Genomic DNA, 27,032 nt, shown 5'->3' on the forward strand with positions numbered 1-27,032 from the left:
ACATATGAGGGCCAGTGACACTGCCCTCTACAGCTAAGATGCTGAACAACAGCTCAACCTGGAGCTGGGCTGCCAGTGAGTCGCCAGGGACGTGAGTCGCCAGGGACGTGAGTCGCCAGGGACGGCGTAGGCTGCAGCCCCTGTGGCAGTGGGTTGCCATGGGCTACTGTATGTAGCCAGCAGCCAGCATGAGCGGCCAGCAACCTCCCTGAGCGGCCGTCCAGAAGCTGGCGACTGATCTGCCTCGCCAGGGAAGAGAGCAATGATGGTGCCAACTTGGGACAGTGAAACAACGTCCTCCACAACTGGACTGAAGAACAAAAGGACAGCAACTTGTCTGTTCCCCTTCCCTGATTCCCCAACGGTATTTCCATCCCCCAATTCCCCAATAAAAATCTTAAAAAAAAAAAAAGAAAGCAAATCTGAATGTAGAAAGTGAGACAGTGCTATTTTATAGGAAAATAGTTCAAAAATAAAATCATTCATAAACTTTGGAATTTATTATTGTCAACACATATCTTACAGGATACCCCTTAAAAGATTAAAATAAACTGACCTAAAAAGGCCACGATCAGCAGTCTTATGGCTACGTTTTAACCATGAGAAAATAATTTCTCTTTGTCTTATTTTCCTCATCTACTAGAAGATTCACTTTGCAAAAGACAATGGGAAAACTGAAGAAAGTGTATGTAGTCTTTGATATGAAAGCCACTCAGTTTATTTGTGAAAGACTTTAGTAGTGAAAATATTTCAAATTTATTAGTAAAACTATTTCAACATTTAATGTAGTTAATTAACTACATGAGCTATTTTCTGACTATAATTTACATAGTAATGTTTGTTGAGATTTCCTCTCAGAGTGGGTTGTTTTCAAGTATTTATGAATTCATTCCTATTTAAGATTCACATACTATCCTTTATCTGCAGAATATGAAATGGACTGAAATATGTCAGGCTTCTTTCTATAAACTTATTTGATTGGTGATACCCCTTTTTTTAACGTAGTATGTATTTAAATTACTCATTTCTTTTGGTATTTACACAGACTCTTAATGCCTCTATCTCTGCTTAATGTCTCCATAACAAAAAGATATATGGAATTTTTCAAAGTAATTTCTTAAATCTGAAAGCTAGAGTACATTATCACTAAGATCAGGAACTTTAATGGAGTTACTGTGAGGCTTAAATGAGGTTAATATATACAATGCATTTACTATAATATTTGACATATAAGAGGTACTCAATAAAAGTAATTCTATCTTAATACTGACAAGATATAGATTTTAAAATATAGGTGCTAGAATTGGCAAACTCTACACTAGAGTCTTGGTTCTGCTACATCATAACTAGGTAACCTCACTGAGCTTCTATTTCTTTATCTGTAAAATGGATATAATACATACTACCTCTCCCACAGAATATTGGGAGAGGCTTAAAATAACCTATGGTAAGCACTTTGCATACAAACAGCAAATTGTTATTATGCCATATATGTTAACTCCGTTACATTATTTTATAGACCCAATTATAGTATTGTATTTAATTTATATAACATGTAGTATTGTAGGAAGTTTCCAAAATGACTGCCAATGATCCCTGTGTCCTGTATTATTCATGCCCTTATGTAATCTCCTCTTCCTGAGTGTGGGCTGGATCTAGTTACTTGCTTCTTAAAGGAATACAGCGATAGGATTTCACTTCAGAGATAAGGTTACAAAAGACTGAAACTTCTGTTTTGCTCACATTCTCTCAACTTATTCACTCTGACAATATAAGCTACCATACTGAGAATTCTAAACCCAGTAAAAAATCTTTCAAAAATAGACCTTTCCAGGAAAAAAAAGCTGAAAAACATTGTGCCAGCAAAACTGCACTATAAAAAAATGTACAGCATGGCTCTTACCAACATTTATAATGCAAAGCATCTAGAACAAATCTACCATGTATTTTATCTAATTCTACACAATACCATGATTCATTCACTCATTCATTCAAAAATAGTTCTGAGTCCCTATTACATAAAAGACACTGTCCTAGGCACTGGGAGTTATAGCAGTGAACAACATAAGACAAAAATTTCTGCCCTCAAGAAGTAATATTCTAGTGGATTCTAAGTGCAAAGAGAAGTAATGCCACCAAAACAACCCCCAAAAAAGCCTCTTCTTGCAGCATCTAACATATTGAGTGATACAGTAAAAATTAAAGATAGGAATAGTTTTAATCATTCCATTAGAAACAAAAATGCAGTACCATTTATAACACGATTAAATTGACTGTTCTTACATCTAACAAATAAGAAAATGACTAATAACCACTTCCTTTAGCATCTGACTACATGAAAATGATATTTTCAAGAGTCACATTCAAATGGTTTCACTTTAATGCTAAGCTCAAAAGATGAGTATGTGACAATGTGCTGTAGAACCAGATGACTAAGAGTCTAGCCCGTTCTGCTATGAACCATGATCTAAGATGGTGTTGTCTTCTAAACTCAAAAATAATTCAGCACTAATATAACTAATATAGACAAGTATTCCCTATGTAAAGGAATATGGCATTATATGTCAAATATTTATATAAACATGCCCTTTGATAAGAAACTCCACTAGCAGGAATTTATACTAAGATGCATTTTAACATGTGAACAAAATGAATTTACAAGGCGATTTCATTACTACACTGTTTGCAACAGCTCCGAATTGAAAAAAACGTAATTGTCCATCAATAGAAATATGGTAGAATAAGTTATAAATTACTTTTCCAAAAACACATATTTTTTTACTATGATGCCAAAGAGGAGGAAAATGTGACCCATAATCAAAAAGAAAATCAGTCAATTTAAAACAGACCCAGAAGACAGAGATGATGATGATAGCAGACAGGGACACTAAAACAACTACTAAAAATACATGCTAGGGTTTAAATTTTAAAATATGTTGAAAAAATAAATGAAACTATAACAAAATATGTAACTTCTATAACAAAAAAAAAATCTGAAAAATTTTAATATAGTCTGGAAAGGACTAAGGGCAGATGCTACAGAGGAAAAGTTAGTTGAACTTGAAGGCGGAGGAACAGAAAACATCCTCATCACAAGAAAACAAATTTATAACTATGTATGGTGAAAGATGTTAAGTAGACTTATTGTGGTGATTATGTCACAATATATACACATATCAAATCACGTTGTGCACCTGAAACTAATATAATGTTATACTCGTATGTCCACATTAAGACTTGAAAAAAAATGTTCACAGCCATTTTGTTTATAAAAGTAAAAAGTTTGAAAAAAAATCCAAGTATAAACCAACAGGCGATTTGATAAACAAACTGTAACACATTCATAGAATGAAATATTATTTTAGCAGTAAAAAGGAACAAACTACTGATATACACAACATGCATGAATCTTAAAAATATGCCTGGCGAAAGATGCCAGGAACAAAAAAAAATACACATGTATACAACATTCTAAAACAGAGAAACTAATATATAGTACTTAAAATAAGACCAGTGTTTGCCAAGGAGCAAGCAGGTGACTAATTAAAAAGAAGGATGATAAGGGCAGCAAGTTAGTTCAGTTGGTTAGAGCCCAGCGCTCACAACACCAAGGTTGCTGGTTCTATCCCCACATGAGCTGCCCCTCCACAACTAGATTGAAACAACTACTCAACTTGGAGCTGATGGATCCTGGGAAAACACACTGTTCCCCAATAAAAATAAAATAAAATAAATAAAGAGGAATGACAGTTACATAAAGGTATAGATTTGAGAAAAATCATCTAACTGTACACTTAATATGGGTATATTTTATTGGTATAAATTATACTTCAATAAAGTTGAAAAAAATTTTAAGAAAAAGTTTACACTATCTCCATTTTGTGAATGTAACTGGAAAGATCAATAACTGAAAGCTGCCAATTCATTAAATGGCTAAATTATGTGCCTACATTTTGAGTTTCAATGAGATAGATTTTTTTCAGCAAAATCATCATTGTCCATTCTTAACTTTTAATGAAAAAAATTTCAAAATTATTCTGTAAATATAATCAACTTCAATCCAAACATTAATGTGAAAATTATATATTTCACAGAAGAATCAACTCAAATAATAAATAGTTAACAAACCACAGAGAAACACTGCTGAATTCTCTTAGCAGCCTAACCTTTTCTCAGAGCAAAAGAAATGATCATAAATATTCAATGACTCCCTGATTTATAATAAATATATAGTATAGTTTAGAGAGTTACCATTTTTAAAAGAATTTATTTTCTTAACTACTGGAAATAGTCAAAAAGGAAATTATTACAGCATGCTTCTTATAATCACTGCAATGCAATGGCATGAACTGAAAAATTCAACAGAAAAATATAATCATTTATTCGACAAATTTAATAAATGACTACCATAATGTACCAGAGGTTAAGCTGACTGTTATATTCTAAAGGCATCAGCTTGATGAATGGAAATATAAATAAAACTTTTAGAGAAAAGCTAAGTATCAATTATAAACTACAAATAATTAAAGAGCCCTATACATATATAATTCAATTCAATTCTAGATTAATATACACCTAAGACTATATCTTTAAATAGCTTCTCAGTTGAACTCAATTCATTTTCAAATTAAGTATTATTACAGAATTTACTTAAAATCTTTCCTACTGTCCAGCCTCCATATATGGGAAAAATGGTAGTGTATAAAATTGTATGTTTATTAATTTAAGAAAGTAGAAAAAATCAAGTAAAAATAGTATCACAAAGTAAACTGGCCCTTTGATACTAGATGAAGTCAACTTTTATTTATTTATGTAAAAGCCCTTGATGAAACCATCTAAACTGAAATGTAGAAGGGAGGGAGAGAGGAGAGAAGGGCATGGGAGGGGAAACAAAGGAAGCACAGAAGAAGAAAGAAAAATTCTTCATATAGCCTCTACCAAGATTATAAAATTCAATTTTCATTCATTACTTACAGTCATCTATCATACTTTCACACTGCTTATCAGAAAGGTCACAGTATATACACATATGAATTTAAAATGCCAGGCATCCTGAATACATGAGCACAAAACATACTTTATTCACTGAAACCAGGCGATACCTTAGAAACTGATCTTCCGGGACGGCAGAGTGGCGTGTTGGTTAGGAGTTGGCTTGGGACGCCAGCTCCGAGCAGCAGGGCCCTGGTTCGGATCCCACATGGGCCAGTGACACTGCGCCCTCTACAGCTAAGATGGTGAACAACAGCTCGACCTTAGAGCTGGGCTGCCGTGAGTCTCAAGCGTAGGCTGCAGCCCCTGCTGCAGTGGGCTGCCATAAGCTACCGTGTGTGGCTGGCAGCCAGTGTGAGTGGCCGGCAGCCCGATGTGAGCTGCCAAGAGCCGCCGTGAGCAGCCGTCCAAATGCCAGCAACCAATCTGCCTCACCCAGGAAGAGTGCAATGATAATACCAACATGGGCCAGTGAAGCGACATCCTCCACAACTAGACTGAAGAACAAAAAGGACAGCAACTTGTCTGTTCCCCTTTCCCGATTCCCCAACACTGCTCCCCTGCCCCAATTTCCCAATAAAATCTTAAAAAAAAAAAGAAACTGATCTTCCTAGTTATGAAGTACAAACACATAATCACATTTATGATGTTTCTATCAGTAGTATCTCATTCACATTAACTCAAGATAACACATCAGGTTGTGTTTACTGCTGCAATTAATTTATACTATTCAAATCGATCCAGAAATCTGGCCTTGGCATTTTTACCTTCAGCCCTGAATAAATGAATGGTAATACTAATAAGTTCAAATGGTAATGCTAATGCTAATGGTAATACTAATAAATTCAAATGAAATGCATACCTTACCATTTTATCTGCTTATATATACTTGATTGGCAGCATAATATAGTAGAAAGAGCAACCATTTCAAATCAATCATACCTATCATACATGGGTAGTTTACCCAATTATAAAATGGGGATAACAGTATATCTTCACATAATTGTGAAGATCATGTGAAATAATATACATAAAAGTGATTTGCAAACTGTACAATTTATAAACATTAGTTACTATTATCTTTCCCTTGTTCATTAGAAACTAGGTATACCAGCCTTCTGCCAGTTTCTAGAATATGCTAAGTTCTTACCTATCACAGGGCCTTCATTCTTGCTGTTTCTTCTATCTGACCTGCAATTTCTTTGGCTTGTTCTTATAATTTAAATCTCTACTTAAATGTCATCTCTTTTAAGAGGCAGTCCCTGATAATTTGTATCAATTATGACATTAGGGTAGAAGAGAAAAGCTAACTTGAAATGGCTTTAAAAATAAGAAAATTTTAATTTCTCAACTGAGGAAAATATAGTTAATTCAATTGCTCCATGAAACAGTCAAAAACCTCTTTTCATCTTTCTATTCTACCCCCTTGGCATGTCAGCTTTTGTCCTCTGGCTAGCTCTCTTCATGGTAGCAAGTTGGCTGACTCAATTCCAGCCACATGTAATAATTACGTGTAAAAAAAAACAATTGGTAATCTCTTTTGGTCTATCACATTTTAAGGAGAGGAAACTACTGACACAAGTCTTCCCCAAAAGATTTTGCACATCTTATTAGCCAAGACTGAGTCACCTGTCTCTTGCAAAAACAATCATTGACAAGGGGAATGGCATTGCCATATGGCTTAGACTAATGAGGACTTATCCCTAAGGGTAGGCTTCAGAACAAAACTGAGACCCTGAAAGCAAGAAAGAATAAAAGAATGACAAGACTCCACAAGAATACTATAACACTTTATCTTTTTTAAAAAGCACTCACTGTCCCCCATTATTCTCTATCACAACACATATTGACTCTTACTTCCTATCCCAAAAGGTATGTACCAGTAGAACAAGGACTTAGAATACAGTGCCTAAAACAGAGTAATCCTTTTATTAATATTGGTCAAATGAATGCATGAATATTGTCCAAGTGTACATATACTTACTTAATACTTATTTAATACCTAGGCAAAATCCTAGGCAAAATAAAAATAAAATCAAGCCTTAGAAGAGTTAGACCTAAGATTCAAAGTCATTTTTATATGTTTATTCATTTATTTTTATATGCAGAAAATGCCAAAAGTAGATGCTCAGAAATATACCCAAATATAGTTTCAAACCAAAGACTTGCATTCAAACCAACTTGATAAACTGCAGAGTCCTCAAACATTACATTTAATAGTTAATAAAAGCAGATAGATGTACTGCAAAAATCCCAAGTCATATATAATACAAATAATGAATAAAGATTCACAATCTTTCTAGAGAACTTTCTAAACAACATAGATTCAAAAATTCAGATTCAAACAGATTTAAAATTTTCTACAGAACGAGATTCAAAAGTGTAATAAACATTGTATGCTACTGAAAATTTTGGTGGGGTTTATTATTTTTTTAAATAAACATTTCAATCTTCATATAACAGGCATGAAATCCCCTTAAAGGCTAATCTTTACTCCCTCATGTATGAAGAATATTAAAATATTATTGGCTAGTTTTTTATTCACTAACACATGAGGCCAGATGGGTGGCACAGAGACAATTTATATATCCTAAAATAAGAAAAATTTAAATAAATTGTGGTACAACCACTGGTGTGATATTATTACTCAATTTAAAATGTTAAGTATGAAGACAAATATAAATAATATAATATAGGTGAAAATGCAGGATGTAGAGGGATTTGATGATGTTCACAGGTAGCATGATACCTTGGAAAGTATAAACGCTAAGGTCAGAAAGAAATGGGTATGAATTCTGGCAATACCAATATAGATTTGGGCCAGTAAAGAACCAGGCAGGGCATTTTACCTTCTGTGAGCCTGAACTTGTATCCTTAAAATGACTGTAATAATTCCTATCACATGAGCATATCATTCTAAATATAGTGATAATAATAGCTACATTTATAGAGTGCTTCCTGAATCCTAGATACTTTTCTCATTGCTTCACAATTATAGTATCATTTAATCTTCTCAACAACCTTATAATGGAAATACTATTATCCCCATTTTACAGTGTAAGAAATTAAGGCACATTGATATTAAATAACTTTCCCAAGGTCATAAAGCCAGTAAGTGGCAGAACCAAAATCCATGATAACTATTTTTTTTAATTATTGCCATTAAGAAAAACTTGCTGACTTTAAGAATTGCAAGGGGGAAAAAAATCTCCTTCTACACATACTTTTTAACACAAGGACAGGCAACAATATAACTAAGATATGTCAAGTATAAGTCAATCCAAAGATTTAAAAGCCTCAAACTTTTCCTCCCAAACAGCACACTGTTAAGAAAACTAGATAATACAAACTCCATTTGATTTCTTTTTTTTTTATAGTTAAAGCACAATGAAGCAACTCTCAGTTCCACACCAAGACAGAGAAGACACACTTCTCCCTATCTTTCCCACTAAGAACAACTAAAAACTCTGGACATTCTATATAAAACAAATACAAGAACATGGGTAAGGTGGAAAGTAAATCAGACCATTGCTAGTGATCCGAGCACTAAAGGGACAACATGGCAGTGAGTTCTCTGAGTTTTCTTATTGCCTCATATATCCAGAAGGAAGAAACAACAGAAAAAGCAAAAATATGGGTAAATAGACTTTCCCTTCTCTTCTTGAGTTTTCTACATTATGTTTGACAATTGACACAAAAAGGATAACACTGTCTGTTATGGTTTTAAATATATGTAGAGGAAATATTTAAGATATATTATAAACAGGAGAAGGTAATGGGACTTCAGAGGTGAAGTTTCTACACTTCACTCAAACTGGTAAAACAGCAACACCAGAAGACTGTAATGTTATGTATTTTTAATGTAGTACTTAAAGCAACTACTAAAACATCTATACAAAGAGATGCAGTCAATAACATTTTGCAATATATTCATTAGAGGTTTAATAGAGAGTGAGTTTTAGAGTCAACTTGAACAGTGTATGCCCATTTCCTCGATTTTCTAGCTGTGGCTGTGGCCAAATTACATAACCTCTCTGTAAATTAGAGTTAATAACATTCATTTTGGATCAATTAAGAGTTAAAACATATTGGCTACAATTATTATAGCTATTATTATTCTATTTTGATTGAATCAGGCTATTAAGCCTCTATTTACTTTTGCTAGTTTAAATGAATATTTAAAGTAGTCTAGAACTTAGATATGTATGTAAAGTGCTAGTCACAGTGACTAACATATAGCATGGACTTGATAAAGGAAAGCTACGATTACTTATTAGCAAATAAAAAAATTATGGTTAGTCTTTTCTGAATCCCATAGACGTTGTACTATATATCTTATAACCTCCTTGACATCGGTCTTGGCAATATTTTTGGGGTTTTTTTTTTTACACCAAAAGCAAAGGCAACAAAGGTAAAAATAAACAAGTGGGGCTACATCAAAAAAGCACTTCCGTACAGCAAAGGAAACCAGCAACAAAATGAAAATGCGACCTACAGAATGGGAGAAAATGTTTGCAAGTCATATATCTGATAAGGGTTTAATATGAAAATATGTAAAGAATTCATACAACTCAACAGAAAAAACAAACAAACAACAAATAAACAATCCATTTGAAAAATGAGCAGAGGAGGTCCGGCCTAGTGGCTCAGTTGGTTAAGAGCTCGCTCAGGAATGTGAGCTCTGAGCAACAGCAGTTCGATTCCTGGCCCGAGCTAAGCTGCCGCTGAGCTGCCAACAGGCGGCAGGATGGCTCAGCTAAAAAAAAAAAAAAAAAACCTAAGCATCCACTGACAAAATTTAAATTGTCAGAAATATATGGAAAGGAATTAATAGATCCACAAAGGAAAAACAAAGGGAAAAACTATGTAGGAACCATATGTGATAAATTACAATTAAATACATGACCTCCTGTAGTCTTTCTAGGCCTAGAGTTCCACACTATCCAAATAAAACCAGATCATAAATTATTAATAGATGTGAATCAAGAGATTGCAAAATTCTCAACTCAGGCATCTAAATTTTTATCTATCTAAAACTACTTACTTAATTAAATGTGTCAGATTGATTATTTTGGTGTTACAGAAACCAGTAAAAAGTGAGGGCCCAGATATCAATACATAAACAATTTTTTAGAATCTTTATGTAAATGAGTGAAGGAATAGCAACCATTTGCTGTGTAGGCTCCAAAATAATCTTTTCTCAACCTCTTCTATAGAAAATGGCTAATCCAATGTTTTCTAACTATTTTTTCATATTTGTCAATCAAAAATTTTGAGAAGACATTTGCACAAGTGTTATTAAGAAGAAACTTACCAGAAAAAAATCTACGGTTATAAATACCTCATTTAACAATGGCATAACAAGTTAACAGCAGTAACCTATAAAAAACTATTACTATTCCAAAGACTACCCCCAATATCCAAAATGAGATTTGATAAGTAGTTGTACAAGTATTACTAAATTATTAAATTTTTTTCCCATACATTTCATATTTCCCATTAACCTAATAAAATATCACCAGTATGATCAAAGTAGATCCACACTCTTCTCAAACTCGTCATTTAAGCTACTCTCCTTCAATTCTCTTTATACTTTCATACCCCTGCACACACCCCTCTGTACACAAACCATTAAATCTCAGTGGTACTTTATTATTTATACTTCTTCCTCTCAGTATAAGGATAAGGTTCTGCATATTACAGAATACCCCAACACAGCAGTAGCTTAGCTTAAACAAGACTGAGGTTAATTTTTTCTTTTTGTAAAAGTCTAGAGATAGGCGATGTAGAGACGGTGGTTGCACAGTATCCTCAGGGACCCAAGTTTCTTTCTCTTCCACCATTCCAGGTGCCTGGCTTCAAGATCACCTCACGGTCCAAAATGTTTGCTGAAGTTCCAGTTATAATGCCTTGAATAAACAGTAAGAGAAACTGAATGGCAAAAAAGAGGTCTCTTCTAAGTCAGTGCCCTTTATAAGCACACATATAATACTCCTGCTTTTTTGCCAGAATTTAGTCACATAGCTGGGTAATATGGTCTCTTCTTAAAGGCATCAATGTGCTAAGCTTAAAAATACATATATCAGTATTCTATTACTATAGAAGGGGAAAACAGATTTTAAGGTTGGGTAGAATACTAGCAGCCTGCACAATCACTCCCTATCCATTTTTCACAGTTCTGAATAACTCTTGATTTGGGGAGAAGTTTTACATCCTACCTTAAATCTAATAAAGCTGATGTAAAAATTTTTCTCAATAAATGCTTTTACTTCCTTTGGCCATCTGTTGGGGGTGACCAATCCTAAACTGTACTGCTATCACTGGCGTCTTACTAGATAGGATTTTTTTTTTATATCACAGTTACATTTATTCATGCCACGAAGGAAAGGTCACTATAAGCCTATAGCGACATCCACGGTCCCTCCAACAGAGCTTGCTGAAACTGACAGCTGGGCTGACGTTCCGTCCGATGAGCACCCAAGGTAGGGCTGGTTAGTGATGGCCATGGGCGGGGGCAGGGCTCGAACCTTTCAAAGCTTTACTTCTTTTATCAGCACTCCTGATTTTGTAGATGATGAAGCTCATCAGCCCCATCCCTACCCAGAGCTCCTGGTAAACCTGAGTGTAGTAGGGCTTCATGGGGACCCAAACATTTTTAATGAGGCTTTGAAACATCTCGAGGTAGGACCTAGATAGGATTTTTCATTTACCATATCTTCTGCACCAGCTGGGATAGAAAAGTTGGTTTGTTTTTTACAAGTAACCTAAGAGAATGCTAGAACTCACTCTGTGTGTCTTCACCAATTAGCAAAGTAATAGAGCTCCAGTGTGGTCGCTTCTGTTACAAATCATGGATCTATGCCTATTCCACAGACGTATCTGCTCCATCATAATTACTATCAATCCTATTGTAGTATCATCATTTACTGAACATGTACTAGATCCCTGTGCAAAGCATTTTACTTATTTTATTCATTCAGGCTTCATAACAACCCTATTATGTTATTTTATCTTAATTTTATCAAAGATAATAGGAAATTTATTGAGTGCTTATATGTGTCAGGTTTACACAAAAGTGTTTTATAGATAAGTACTATTATCCCTAATGCACAGACGAGAAAGAAAAGGCAGAAAAGTTAGTAACTTGCCCAAAGTCACACAGCTTATAAAAATAGCAGAGCCACAATTCAAATCCTCACACACTGGCTCCAGAGTCTAACTTCATGAACTACCAAACCACACTAATATCAAATAAACCAGCAGAGCTCACAAAACCAGGAGCCAAGATTCACAGCCAGATCTGTCTAACTATCGAGTCATTGTTCTCGACTCCAAATGAATCAAAGTAATGATTTAGCTGACCAAGGGATTATTACTCTTTAGAGGCAGAGTTACAAGGGAAAACACTACCAAAATAACAGGCATAACCCATGAATTTCAATGGTAAGCAATTTAGGAGAATGAAATGTAGTGCATCCATGTTGCATAGGCAACACTATAGGTAGACCAACCTCTTTTAGCAATAACAGACCAAAAACAAAAGTAGCTTTGGCAAATCGATCTAGTGACTGTCATATAGCAGTTCAAATTTTCTCACAAGTGAATAGTCATTAGTATCTAAAATATCTTGAATAATTAGATGTCTGCATTTTACATCTATTATCAAAAAAGTAAATAGGAAACACTCTTTTGGCACACCAAACTCAATGGATATATCGGTACGCAGTAATTTTTTTAAAGTATGAGAATCATTTTTTAAGAAATAATAAAAGATAACAGAATCAAAATCAGACATTTTGTTGTCATCTGTCAGAATTAATACATTTATACTTCTTTCACCTATTTCTTAAGATTTACAATGTACAATTCTGATGCCAGAGTTAAAAATGCCTTTGTTATTAAGCCTGAGCCCACAACATAGGCTTATTTTCAAATGTTACCCTAAGAACTTCAGGTCTCTTCTAAGAAAAGCACAGACACACAACTATCAGTCAGGGTACCTTACACCTGGTATAGTAACTAAAACACAGTAAGCACTAGTGATAATGAAGCTGATATGACCAGAGTCAACTATTGGGTTGTCAGAAAAGTCATGACACACTTTTGCAATGAAAAACAGAAAAAATACATCATGACTTTTCCGACAACCCAATATATGCATGAGAATCATTAATTCTTTCATGAGCACTTCATATCCTTCAAAAAAAATTGGGCCATAATAAAAAATAATTAAAAAAAAATTGGGCCAGCATATTGTTCTTCACCAAACACATCCTTTCTTCACAATCAAAACTTAAAAGAGACATTCTCAATTAACCTCACACCAATTTATATGTTTATATTCTACTTCCAATCACCAATGTTTTTCAACTAACTGGAGGAAATTTAAAGAAATAATGAACAGTACTAAACTTATACTATTTCACTGTATATCAACAGATGGAATATAAAACATTTTTTATTAATCAAAATTTCCTATACTAAGTAAGAGTTAAGTTGTTTTTATAGTTATATTGAATCCTGTTTTTTTTTAAGTACCATAAACAGTCCGTGATCTTCAGTGAGGCATAACAGTACCAAAAAGAATCAGCTATTATAAATCATTAGTTATACCAACATTAATTTAATGCATCAGTTGATTGCTAACTAATGCTAGATGAAGAAAAAAAAACAGTTTTATTTACAGCTATGTGTGGAAGAATAACAGAAATGTTGTTACTGAAATAAATTTAATTTACACATTTAAAAATGAATTTTTACAAATAGTATTTGAACACAATTTGAAATGGGTAGGATGTGACACTTGTTAAGAATATCATTTTATTCTGTTCATTTTACAAGTGTTAAAGAGATCTCTACTGTTGTGTCTGCTCGCTCAAGAGGTTGTGAAAGCATTCACGAGTCAGGTAGAAATACAGAAGGAAGATTTATTAAAGTAACAGAAGGGTCGGCTGGGCAGTCTGCTGGAAACTACTGCAAACTATGGCTTCGAGTCTTTGCTTGGTGTCAAGTTTTATATTTTCTAACCACGATGCAAATTGCTTTGGCCTGTAGTTGGGGATGGGGGAAGGTGCGGTTAAGCTGGTTATCATAACCCTTGAAATGTTAAGTAGAGTTAAATTAGAGCTAGGAGTGGATCCCAAATCATAGGGCCAGCACTGGACCTAAGTAAACAGAACCATTGAAACTGTATAGTAAATGTATAGGAAGCAGAATCATTAAGAGGCAAAGAAAAGAGAGCTTTCAAAAACTCCCAAGCTAGGATGGACTTAGAGACTATTATGTTAAGTGAAATAAGTCAGTTGGAGAAAGACAAATACCATATGATTTCACTTATATGTGGACTCTAAAAAACTGAATGGGCGAGGAAAGTGAACAGAGGTGGTCTCAGAGATGTGGGGGTGCAGTTGATGGCTGTTGGTTGGGGGGGTGGGGATGAGGGAGAGAGGGAGGGGGCTGGACAGCATAAATACACAGCTGCAGTGTTGCCATGGGGACATGGGGGACAGTTCGAGGAATGTAATTGATAATGTTGTGAACATTTTGTAGGGTGTCAGGTGGTCACATCTTGGATCATGGATGGGGAAGAGGCTTGATCACTGCACTGTACACCTGAAGCTGATGTTGTATAATATTGTATGTCAACTATAATTGAAAATATATATATATATATATATATATATATATATATATATATAGTCATGGGACATGGAGTATAGTGTGGGAGTGGAGTCAAGGGATTTGTAATAGATATGTATGATATTGGGGGTAAATGAGGCAGTGGATTGGGGGGGGTTGTAACTTCTAGGGGTAAAAAGTATAACTATTGCACTGTGTTGTACAGCTGAAACTAATTCTAAAAAATGTGTATTTCATAATAAAAAATAATTTAATAAAAAAAAAGAAAAAAAAACTCCCAAGCTAATTACATTTGTTAAATCAAATTATACCAGAGATCCAAATCTCAACATAGGAGATTTAGTGCCACCATTACAATCCCATCTTAACACCTACTTTCACCCATGAAGAAGTAACAGGATCCAGAATTAACTTCCAGTAACAACTAGAAAACTGGATAAACGTATGTGTCTGACCTTGAACAACAGGCAGTTCAGAGCTGATTCCTAAGAAAAGGGAAAAACAGGTGAGCCCTATAATTACCTGGGATGTCTTGCTGAAAGCAGTTTTGCGACTGCCGTACATAGGAGGAGAAGCCCAAATAGAATCCAGTGCGTTGCTGAGTTGAAAAGGCCAAAGGCCATTATACAGAAAGGCCAAAGCATCAACTATTTTGGGGGGAAAAAAAGGTATTCAAGGGGTTGAATACCATTCTGCAGGTGCATTGGGTGAAAGCCCATGAGGCTGGGCAAAAACAACTTCTTGGAAAGAAATATTAACCAGTAGTAAACCCAGAGCTCACACAGGGCCGAGAATCATTCAAGTTATCACACGCAAGATAAAGAGTCCTGAGTCCATGGAACATTCAGTAAAGACTCAAGAAGAGAGGTTCACTTTGTAAAGAGGCTAAGAAAGCACAAGAGCAAAGGTTACTCCATACCTGCCCTAGAAAACCTTAAAAACATTAATACACATGAAAAGGGAAGAGGGAAGGAAAGAAATTTGCTGCTGCTGGGCAGGTCTCAGAAAAACAGTCTCGAAACTCTCCCACCCCTGCAGTTCCACTTCACACCACGTGTACTTTGTCTTGTGTGCCATCACAGGAAAAGAGTCCAAGATGCCTCAAGGCACTGCCATGCCCAAGAATAAAGGTAAAGGAGTAAAAACAGGTGTCGGGTAAGAAGGAGAATAAATCTGAAAAAAAAAAACTTGGTGTGTAAAGGGGATCAGTAAGAGTATGCTCAGGTAATCAAAATGTTGGGGAAAAGATTATGAGAAGCAATGTGTTTTGATGGTACAAAAAGGTTATATCATATCAAAGGAAAATTAAGAAAAATTGTTTGAATAAATATCTCAGACATTATATTGGTTGGCCTGCCAGACATCCAGGATAACGAAGGTAATTTAATTTTAAAACACAATGCAGATGAAGCTGTATATCTGCAGGTATATGGCAAGGTTCCAAAACATGCTAAAATCAATGAAACAAATACATTTGGTGCTAGCGCGATGGTGAAATCCAGTTTGATAATACTGGATATGATGATAAAGACCATGATAATATCTAAATTGAACTCTATGTTTTCCATTTCAAGTTTTCTGAGGACTGACCCCAAAGGTTATATGGCTCTCTTGTCCTTTAGAAAGTTGACCAGACTTCTGTGTAGCTTAGCAATTTTATCTTGGCATCCCTTTCCTAAATGAATACAGGAACTCCTGGTGCTCAAATACTCTTAGAAGTTTTTTGTCTTCCTGATTGTTCCCCTCATTAGTTAGACAAAACTTTAACAAACTGTAACTTTAAGAAGGAAACTTTTATTAAGCCCATGTATGTCTGATCTCAAAGTCTTGTGTTCTTAATAACTCCTTTTTAAAAAAAAAAATAATAGTCTACATGAGTAGTATACTAGAAGATTAATGAGAAAATCCCACCATGCAAGAGAAAATACTGGAATGGAATAACAATATATATCTTACAGATAAGAAAACCAGGGTATTTAAAAGTGAAGTAATTGGGGGTGTCACATAGCTAGCAAGTGTCAAACAGGAATTTCAACCTGGCTATCTGAGTCTACTCCACAGAGGTCCCCCACAGCAAGTATCTTCCCATGTCTAGACCAGGCATCTGAAACCAAAGGATTCCCTATCGATAGGTTAGAATAAGAGATAAAAATCTTTGCCATCCCAAGAAAGCTGTTACTAATTAACATTGACTTTTGGAAGGGTCATTCTAGCTAAAGAGCTCTCGTTTTCTTATGACCTATACAGATGTTTGCAGATCAAAATATTTCAGTAGTATAATCTTTAAAAAAATAAAAATTCCTCCAAAATCCCCCCTCATCATTCATGAGTCATCCACATTGAGCCACTGCTCTACTTCCTACCATGTTTGGCACTATGCTTAGTACTATGGGTACAATGATAAGCAAGACACTGATAATCCACAGTTTCAGTGGATCTTAGAATCTACTGGGAAAGCAAAAATGAAACAAATAATTACACAACTAATTTATGTTTCTAAAATATGATGAGCCTGCACTCACTACAGGGCTTTTGAACCTGTCTCAAACACACTTACCCGAATATCCACTATAGTTCTGCCCATCAAATTCAGGTTATCACTCAACTATCACCTTCTTAGTGAAATCTTCCCTGACCATTCTATACAAAAATGGTACATTCTCCACTACAATATTCCCTAATACCTTCCCTGATGTACTTACTTTTCACTAGAACTAGAACACTTATCACCATCGACATACTTATCTGTTTAGTGCCCGTATCCCATTAGAATATAAGCTACATGAGATCAAATTTCTCTTTTCTTGACTGATATCACTCAGAGTCTAGAACAGTGCCTGTAATATAGAAGACACTTAAAAAATATAGTTGAATATGGAATTAGTACAATGAAAGAAAGTACAAGTAGTTTGAGTGTATAAAAAAAGAAACCAGGGCTGGCCGAGTGGCGCGATGGTTAAGAACTGGCTTGGGACACCAGAGGGCCCCAGTTCAGATCTCACATATGAGGGCCAGTGACACTGCCCTCCACAGCTAAGATGCTGAACAACAGCTCAACCTGGAGCTGGGCTGCCTTGAGTCGCCGGCGACAGTGTAGGCTGCAGCCCCTGTGGCAGTGGGTTGCCATGGGCTACCATGTGTAGCCAGCAGCCAGCGTGAGCGGCCAGCAGCTGCAGTGAGCGGCCGTCCAGAAGCCAGCGATTGATCTGCCTCACCCAGGAAGGGCGCACTGATGGTGCCAACTTGGGCCAGTGAAGCAACATCCTCCATAACCAGACTGAAGAACAAAAGGGCAGCAACTTGTCTGTTTCCCTTCCCCCAATTCCCCAGCACTGTTCCCATCCCCCAATTTCCCAATAAAAATCTTTAAAAAAAAACCACTATACTGAGTGTTATATGTAAATGTTAAATGTTAAAAGGTAAATATTTCGCTGTTGTTAACTATATTCTTCCAGAAAGAAAATGCAGAATTCCTTAATGTAGATATATTTTACATTCACAGGACAATGGACCATCAAGCAGTAAATATGTTTGATACAGCTATTAAGTTAAATCAATTTATCCAATTTTTTTTAATTGGCTTATTTTTAAATGGTAGCACATGGTGTTAAACAAAAAACCATAACTTCCATGGCTGAATTTTTTTTTTTTAAGATTTTATTGGGGAATTGGGGGAGGGAACAGCGTTGGGGAATCGGGGAAGGGGAACAGACAAGCCACTGTACTTCTGTTCCCCAGTCTAGCTGTGGAGGATGCCACCCCACTGGCCCATGTTGGCACCATGATCACTGCGCTCTTCCCGGCTGAGGCAGTCGATCACCAGCCATTGGATGGCCGCTTATGGGGCTCATGGCAGCTCACACCAGCTGCCGGACACTCATGGCAGCCCGGCTCCAGGTGGAGCCACTGTTCACCATCTTAGCTGCAGAGGGCACAGTGTCACTGGCTCATGTGGGATCTGAACTGGCAGCCCCGCTGCCCAGAGCTCGCGCTCCCAAGCCACCTCCCAACCAACGAGCCAATCGGCCGGCCCTGAAAATTTTTTTTTAAAGAAAGAGGGTATTAGGCTATTGCTTGCAAAAAAAAAAAAAAAAAAGGCCTGTCTTGGGTCATGGAATCTAAACCACCAGCAGCATGGCTAGGTCGGAAAGACTACAGGTCTGTCTTCCTGGAGTTTTTCAAGTATTTTCACAATAGAGGGGAGAAAAAAGTAAGCCTTTCTGAAAGGAGTCACATTAGCTATAGACAAAGGGTATGGGCGAAGGTGAAGTGGGGCTAATTCTGGGATAGGCACAGCAGAGGCCACAAGGAAGAAAGAAGTGCCCATGCCTGGGATTAGCTGTGGTGGGCACCAGATTGGAAAATTAATGTGTAAATAAGAAATGGATGGGGCCAGCCAAGTGGCTCAGTTGGTTAAAGCACGAGCTGTGAGCAACAGGGTCGCTGGTTCACTTCCCAAATGGGCCAGTGAGCTGCACCTGAGCTGCCGCTGAGCTGCCAACAGGTGGCAGGATGGCTCAGCTGGTGAGAGCACGTGCTCCTAACAACAAGCTTGCCTGTTCAATGCCTGCATGATTGAACACGGCACCTTGAGCTGAGAAGCCGTGAGCTGCCGATGAGTGGTCGGATGGCAACTGGACTTGGGAGCTGAGCTAGATGCGCCCCCCACAACTAAGACTGAAGGACAACAACTTGGCTGTTCCCCTTCCCCAATTCCCCAACACTGTTCCCCTTCTCCAATCCCCCAATACGTAAAATCTTAAAAAAAAAAAAAAAAGAAAAAAAAGAAGTGGAGGTTCCTGGGTTCTATGACACCTGGCTATTCTCTCTTTGGATAATTGAGTAAATAGCCAAATGGAAATTAACCCTGAATTTCAGCAGATAAACAGGAATGTTAGCAGTCTTTTGTCAGAACTGGTCCATAGCTATTAACAGGCTAACTGTTCTGTCTCTTTCTCTCACTTCCCAGCTGCTGTAATTTTAATTTAAAACATCTCAGAGTTTTTGCTTGTCATTGTCACTGTAAGACAAAAGAAACAATCACAGAAATGCATAAGAGATAAAGGAAAGATCACAGGAAACTTACCCACTAGAAAGAATAATTCATTGTTACCAGTACTCTACCTCTCTGGAGACATATTACATAAATGTAAATAAATCTTACATGAAAGGAATCATTCCATATATCCTATTCTATAGCCTATCTTGTTTAATTCAACATTAGGTAAAGAACATCTTTTATGTTAGACAATATGTATCTATATATGTCATTACCTTTAAGGGTTCCAATGTATTACATTCTATGTTTTACTTTGGCTTACTTAACTACCTTCCCTATTAATAGATAATTGATTTGTCTCCATTTTTTAAAACATCTCTAATACAGTGAACCAGACACTCCACACTTCTTCACTAAAATGCCCCTTATTCCAAGTCCTTCTCTACAATACAGGTAATTATTTATTCTAATATCTTTAAGTGCCTATTATAGTCCACACACATTCTAGGCAATCTAGGTTCCATGAGTGCATTTTATTTTATTTTATTTTATTTTATTTCCAGTGTTTAGTGCAGTGTCTGATAGCAGACTTTCATGCATGTTGAATGATAGATGATCATTCTTATTCATTCTTCTTCACTTCTCATTTATCTCCCTTCTTTTTTAAGTTTTAACTTTGAAATTAGTTCTGTTTTCATTTTTTTTCACCCTACAAAGTAATTAGCCAATAAAATGCTTCACCACTCATAATTTAGGCTCACTACTGGGAGCTAAGTAGATGAATATGGGGGGAAAATAGTATTACAGTGTTACCTTTTGAAACCTCTGCACGTCTGTGTTTGAATTTTTCAAATTTTAAACTTTGAGATTCAAAACATCACCCAAAGGAAATGTGAAGCTAACAGAGGTTTTGTTTTTGGTTTTTTTTTTAAGATTTTATTGGGGGAATTGGGGCAGGGGAGCAGCATTGGGGAATCGGGGAATGGGAGCAGACAAGTTGCTGTCCTTTTGGCTAACAGAGGTTTTATATTTTCCTTTGGTCTCTCTAACATTTCAGGTGAAAAAGAAGAGTACACGTAACTCTTCAAAAGGTCCATCTGGCACACACAGAAAACCCTAAAAATCCAATTAAGCTGCAAATTTATGACTGAATTAAGAAAAGGTTTATTTTGCTTCTCCAGGAAAAATACTCTGGGGGGAAAAAAACAAACACTGAAACACCAAAAGTATCAAAATGTTTTTTTCTGATCAAACTTAGGGCTTTAAAATTACTATAAAATAGATTTGTTGAGAAACTTCTAAACATGTTTACTCTGTGTTCTTTCATTCAGAAAATCCAGGTACTATAGGGATTAAATTAGAATCACAAACCTGGAAAGAATTTTGAGACTTATACGGAATTCATCCTTCTTCCTTTTAGCTCATTTATATTTAAGCAGTTTACATACATAAGAATTGTATCCACAACTACGCATTATGGAGCTGAAGGTTGGGGTGGGATAGATGAGGTGGAAAAGGAATGTAATTCACTCTAAAGATGTCATTGGAGAAGATTGTTTAGGAGTGTCATGATCTAACTTCCATTTTAGTATGACTATCCCCAAAATGTATGCTTCAACATTAAATGCACATGTTAAACACATATGCTTGATGGAATATGCATGTTGATTATGGCCATGTATTTTGCCTCCAAACTGCTTAGGATGACATGAAAAAATCTTTGTGAGAGAGATTTAGATCAGATTGTGAATACCTCTTCAGCCTTAAAAAGTATATGCTACCAGGTGGTGTTTGTTTTGTTTTGTTTTGTTTTTTAAACTTTATTGGGGAACAGTGCTTTTCCAGGACCCATCAGCTCCAAGTCAAGTGGTTGTCGTCAATCTATTCATGGAGGACACAGCTCACTGGCCCATGTGGGTATCAAGCCGGCAACCTTGGTGTTATGAGCCCACGCTCTAACCACCTGAGCCAACTGGCCATCCCCCAGGTGGTGTTTTTATAAACACAGCCTATTATTCTTATTAGATTGTATGTTCTTCAGAAATAGTGTCATGATTTTATAACTGTTTATATCCTTACTACTTAGAATATAAAATAGGTATTCAATATTCACACATATCACTGAAAATACAGATGTTTATCTAGCATATTTAAATAGAATATTGTTATCTCAATTATTTTTAAATGTCAAAATATATTACCACATTTGAACAAATACTTGCACACCAATGTTCACAGCAGCATTATTCACACCAGCAAATAGGTAGAAACCCAAATGTCCATTGATGGGTGAACAGACAAACAAAATGCAGTATGTCTATAAAACAGAATATTATTCAGTTTTTAAAAGAATGAAATGCGGATACATGCTGCAACGTGGATGCCTTTAAAGACACAATGTTAAGTGAAAGAAGTCAGTAACAAAAGGACAAGTATTGTATGATTCAATTCACATGAGGAGCCTAGAGTAGTCAAATTCACAGAGACAAAATAGAATACGTGGGCCGGCCGAGTGGCACGATGGTTGGGAGCTGGCTTGGGATGCCAGAGGGCCCCAATTCGGATCCCACATATGAGGGCCAGTGACACTGCCCTCCACAGCTAAGATGCTGAACAACAGCTCAACCTGGAGCTGGGCTGCCGTGAGTAGCCGGCGACGGCATAGGCTGCAGTCCCTGTGGCAGTGGGTTGCCATGGGCTACCGTGTGTAGCCAGCAGCCAGCGTGAGCGGCCAGCAGCCGCAGTGAGCGGCCGTCCAGAAGCCGGCGACTGATCTGCCTCACCCGGGAAGAGCGCAATGATGGTGCCAACTTGGGCCAGTGAAGCAACGTCCTCCACAACTAGATTGAAGAACAAAACGACAACAACTTGTCTGTTCCCCTTTCCCCAATTCTCCAGTACTGTTCCCATCCCCCCAATTCCCCAATAAAATTCTTTAAAAAAAAATAGAATACGTTATAAGAGCTTGGGGCAAGGAGGGCTGAGGAGTTAGGATTTAACGGGTACAGTTACATGAAAAAGTTCTGGACATGGATAGCATGGTTGCACAACAATGTCAGTGTACTTAATGCTTCAAATTCTCTAACCTTCTCGGCTATTTCCCAACAATCATGCACCGCTCCCTCCCTCTGATCAACCTCATCCTAGGCCAAAAGACAGCCTCCCTCCTACTAGACTTGACCTGACTAGAAGCCACGCTACCAAAATCAATCTCTCAACTTCAAATAAAAACTTCCACTCTAGTGTCTAGCCAAAAGGGCCATCATTCTAGGATTCTGCTATAAAACAAAAGTCTCTCTAGCCCATTTCTTACCACAAGAAACCCCTCTACCCCTCATCCCTATGCTAGTAGTCATTGAAACTATCAGCCTATTTATTCAACCAATAGCCCTCGCCGTACGACTAACAGCCAATATTACCGCCGGACATCTGCTAATTCACCTAATCGGGGGAGCATGGATAGGACTAGGGCCACTACTCCTCCTAGCTTGTTTGGGATTGATCGTAGGATGGCATAGGCAAATAGGAAGTATCATTCTGGCTTAATATGGGGTGGGGTGTTGAGTGGGTTGGAAATTGTTAGTTTTTTAGGCAGGGTTTAAGTTTGAACTGATATTCTGTCCTGGACAACTAGCTATCACCAGGCTCAGTAGGCTTTTCACCTCTAACTACAAATCTTTCCACTATTTTGCCACATAGACAGATTAGTCCCATGGGACTGTTTGTAGGTATACACCTAAAATGGTTAAATGGTAAATTTTATGTTATGTATATTTTATACAATAAAAAGGTAGAAAAATATATATCACCATCACATTATTATATTTATAAATGACTTGCCCAATTAATACTTTGTAAATGTACAATCACAGAATTCTAATAGTTCTTAACATTAAATTATTAAGAAAAAACTAGTTAAAAAATAATTACCCAGTTTATAATTAAGTATCTGGTTTCTTAAAAAGACAAGCACAATATAAAACAAACAAAAACCTTGATGAAAAAATAGTTATTTTGATTTCAGCAATACCTATAATGCATTTATTCTCACTCTGCAAATTCTTTACTTTATGACAAAAATACTTAAACATATCCATATGTCCTTAACATTCACACATAAATTCATCTCTATTTTCTCAGCAGAAGCTTTTCTACACTTTAATGTTTGTTTGTTTTTTTCCTTGTGGATAAAGGCTATGAATACAAAGACTATTCTCTACTTTGTGCAACATTTTCAGAGTGTTTAACAAGCATCTGATAAGGAGCTGTAGGACGTCAAATAAAATGAATTCTTCTTGAAAGTCATTAATACTGTTTTAATTATTTACTAAACTTTGGGAAATGTAGAAGAAAATAAGTTAAAATTTACATTCACCTGAATATATACAAAAGCTGACTCAACTTCAAAATATGAAGGCAATGATATTTTGCTGATTATTTATAAAAGTGATTCACATTCAAACAAATCTAACTGAAATTCATGGAATTATAACATCCTTAAAAATATAAACTCCCTAGTTCATCACTCTGCAACCCTTCAATACAATATACCACACATACATCAATTCCTATTCTGTGATTATGTCAAAGAAATTCTATTGATTTAACACATAGTTAAATTCAACAATAATATTGATTTCATTCATAACTCATTTAACATGATTCATTTATGAGTCTTGACGTTAATTTACCAACTACACTTTAATATTGTCTTATTAGTTCTTTCTCTGATAACTCCCTAACTAGAAATTTTTCAGTACTAATGAATTTTCCAAAATCTGCCCAGAAAACCATTACTGTATACTGAAGTCTCATTAAAAAAATGAAAGCACCAAAGATAAAAATAATAAAAGCAAAGAGGTATATTCAAGAGTTTGACTTCCTAACAGTGTCCTAAGCATATTCCTTCTAGAGGTAGCTATTTCAAGTGAAATAAATCCTTTGTTCCATAATCAAATTCCAATTATCAAATATTGGCCAGGCAAGGAGGGATTCGTATTTCACAATAGTTGTCAAATTCTCTTACATGGAACCAAAGAGCTGTATGAGATATTCCTAGGAGTCCATGAATGAAAGATTGTCAGGTAGGTTTCATTTGTAAAAGTAATTCTTACTTTTTCTCCTCTATAGATAAGGTGTTTTTTGCCCCCTCTGGCTTCTTTCAAGATTATCATCTGTATGTCTGATTTTCTACAGTTTAAACATGATATGCCTAGTTTAAATTTTGGGAGCAAGAGTTCTGCTTGATGTTCTCTAAACTTCCTGGATCTATGGTGTGAAATATGACATTAATTTGGGGGAATTACCAGTCATTATTGCTTCAAATATCTCTTCTGTTCCTTTTTCTTCTACTTCTTGTATTCCCATTATGCATATGTTACACTTTTGTCCTTGTCCCACAGTCCTTGGGTATGTTTTTCCTGTTTTTTTCTCTCAGCCTTTTTTCCCTTTTCATTTTTAGAAGTTTCTACTGATATATCTTCGAGCTTAGAGATATTCTTTCCTCGGCTGTGTCCAGGCTACTAAAAAGCCCATAAAAGGCATTCTCGTTTCTGTTACAGTTTTTTTTATCTCTAGCATTTCTTCCAGACTTTTCCCTCTGAATCTCTTAGGCAGAAAGGGTGGCAAGGGTCAAAGGTTCCTTCTGGATCTTCTGTTTCTTAATCAATACCCCAAAAAGCAAAACTTTGGTCCCTTCAAAACACTACCATTTCGAACAAAAAAAATCAAACTAAGGTGGTCCACATAGAGCCTCCAGCAATTCGTTAATTACCCAGTACTGGTTCCCTTGGAGGTTTCTGCTAGGATAAGTTGTCATTCTCTGTATTTGCCTGTCTCTCCAATCTGGAAGGCAGCAGGGTTTGATGTGTGACCTCACTTCTCTGACAGATCTAAGAATAGCTGTTGATTTTTCAGTTTGTTCAGTTTTTTACTTGTTATTAGAACAGAGAAATAACTTCTAAAAGCTGCTTAAGTGCCGAACTGAAAACAAAACAAAACAAAATCTTCATTTTCAATCTTTACCTTCACATTTACTAATTGGTAAAGTGATATATAACAAACACTCTTATGATATTAAGAAGAGAGAAAAAAATGAAGATCTGAATTTGTCTCAATGGCATATCAATTACCTAAAATATGGTTAATCATAGTGCTTACCCTATATGTAAAATATCAAAATGTAAATTATTAAACAATACACTTCATCCAATGAAAACAAGTGGACAACCAAATATTATAGGAATCATTTAGATCGCACATCATTATTACAAACTAAAATATTTCCTAAATGAAAACCTAAATATTAAATTTCCATTAAGGGCTATTTTAAAAACTATCAGTAAGTACTGCAATTCACTGATTACCCTTACTGTTCAGTTAATTTGTAGAAAAATAAAGTCTGTTCCATAATTCCTAAAACAGCATTATAATCCCTCCTAAACAAATTTAAGTTTTAAGAGTCTTCTTCTGGAGGGAAAAAAATTATCAGTAGAAAGCTAAAATTTGATTTGACATTGGAATGCCAATTCCCAACATTTGCTATCATCGTGAAATAAACCTTTATCAAACTTAATTTCCTTAGGAAATCTTTATCTACTGTGGAATGCTGTATGTTCTTCTTATAGCAAGAAATACAGTTAATTTTCCATATCACACTGTAAAACAGCTCATTACTTTTTATATTACTGACTTAAATTTTATTCAACTGAGTTTTAAAATACTTAACCAAAAGCATGCTGGTTAAATAAGATGAATGTATCTTATTCACTTTAAGGAATTTGAATGCATTTTACAAAATAAGCCTCCAAACATAGCAAGAATATGAGAATGGCCAAACCCAAGGGAATATATTAGCATTAATTCACTTTATACATATGTAAATTTTATTTTATAATCATTTCCACATCTGTGATGCATTAGGTACATCAGACATTTCTGAGCCCTGTATACAGTAAACAGATGAACCATTACAAAATTAGGGCCTAGGGTAACATCCTAAAAAATTATTAATAATCTTGCTCTTCAGTCAAAGGACAGTTACAGATTTGGATAAATAACTTGCACTCTTAATTTGCAAAATATAAAATATATGAAACCCCCACATTCCTGAAACCCCAAAACAAAGTCAATATCTATTAGAACTGAGACTTAGTACTTGACATAGTTTCTAGATAAAATAATTAACCAACAAAATGGATCCAATTCTGTCAGCTCACAATAGATAAAGAAATAAAAACATCAGACATCAGAAGCAAAAAACAAAAAATTTAAAACTTAGTCATCTCAGGTAGTTATATATGTAGAAATATTCAGGGCCGGCCGAGTGGCGCGATGGTTAAGAACTCGCTTGGGATGCCAGAGGGCCCCGGTTCGGATCCCACATATGAGGGCCAGTGACACT

At 35.9% G+C, this 27,032-nt stretch overlaps 1 protein-coding gene and 2 pseudogenes across 12 annotated transcripts in view; 1 reads left to right on the forward strand and 2 right to left on the reverse strand.

The window, feature by feature from the left end:
- Positions 1 to 27,032, reverse strand: part of FUT8 (fucosyltransferase 8) — a 205,621-nt gene that overhangs the window by 126,589 nt on the left and 52,000 nt on the right. The gene's annotated exons all lie outside the window — the stretch shown is intronic.
- On the reverse strand, positions 11,391 to 11,674 carry LOC109382089 (6.8 kDa mitochondrial proteolipid pseudogene; annotated as a pseudogene).
- LOC109382086 (eukaryotic translation initiation factor 1A, X-chromosomal-like) lies at positions 15,746 to 16,178 on the forward strand (annotated as a pseudogene).

The sequence above is a fragment of the Hipposideros armiger genome, unplaced genomic scaffold, assembly GCF_001890085.2.
Source record: "Hipposideros armiger isolate ML-2016 unplaced genomic scaffold, ASM189008v1 scaffold_59, whole genome shotgun sequence".
In the NCBI taxonomy this organism is placed as follows: Eukaryota; Metazoa; Chordata; class Mammalia; order Chiroptera; family Hipposideridae; genus Hipposideros; species Hipposideros armiger.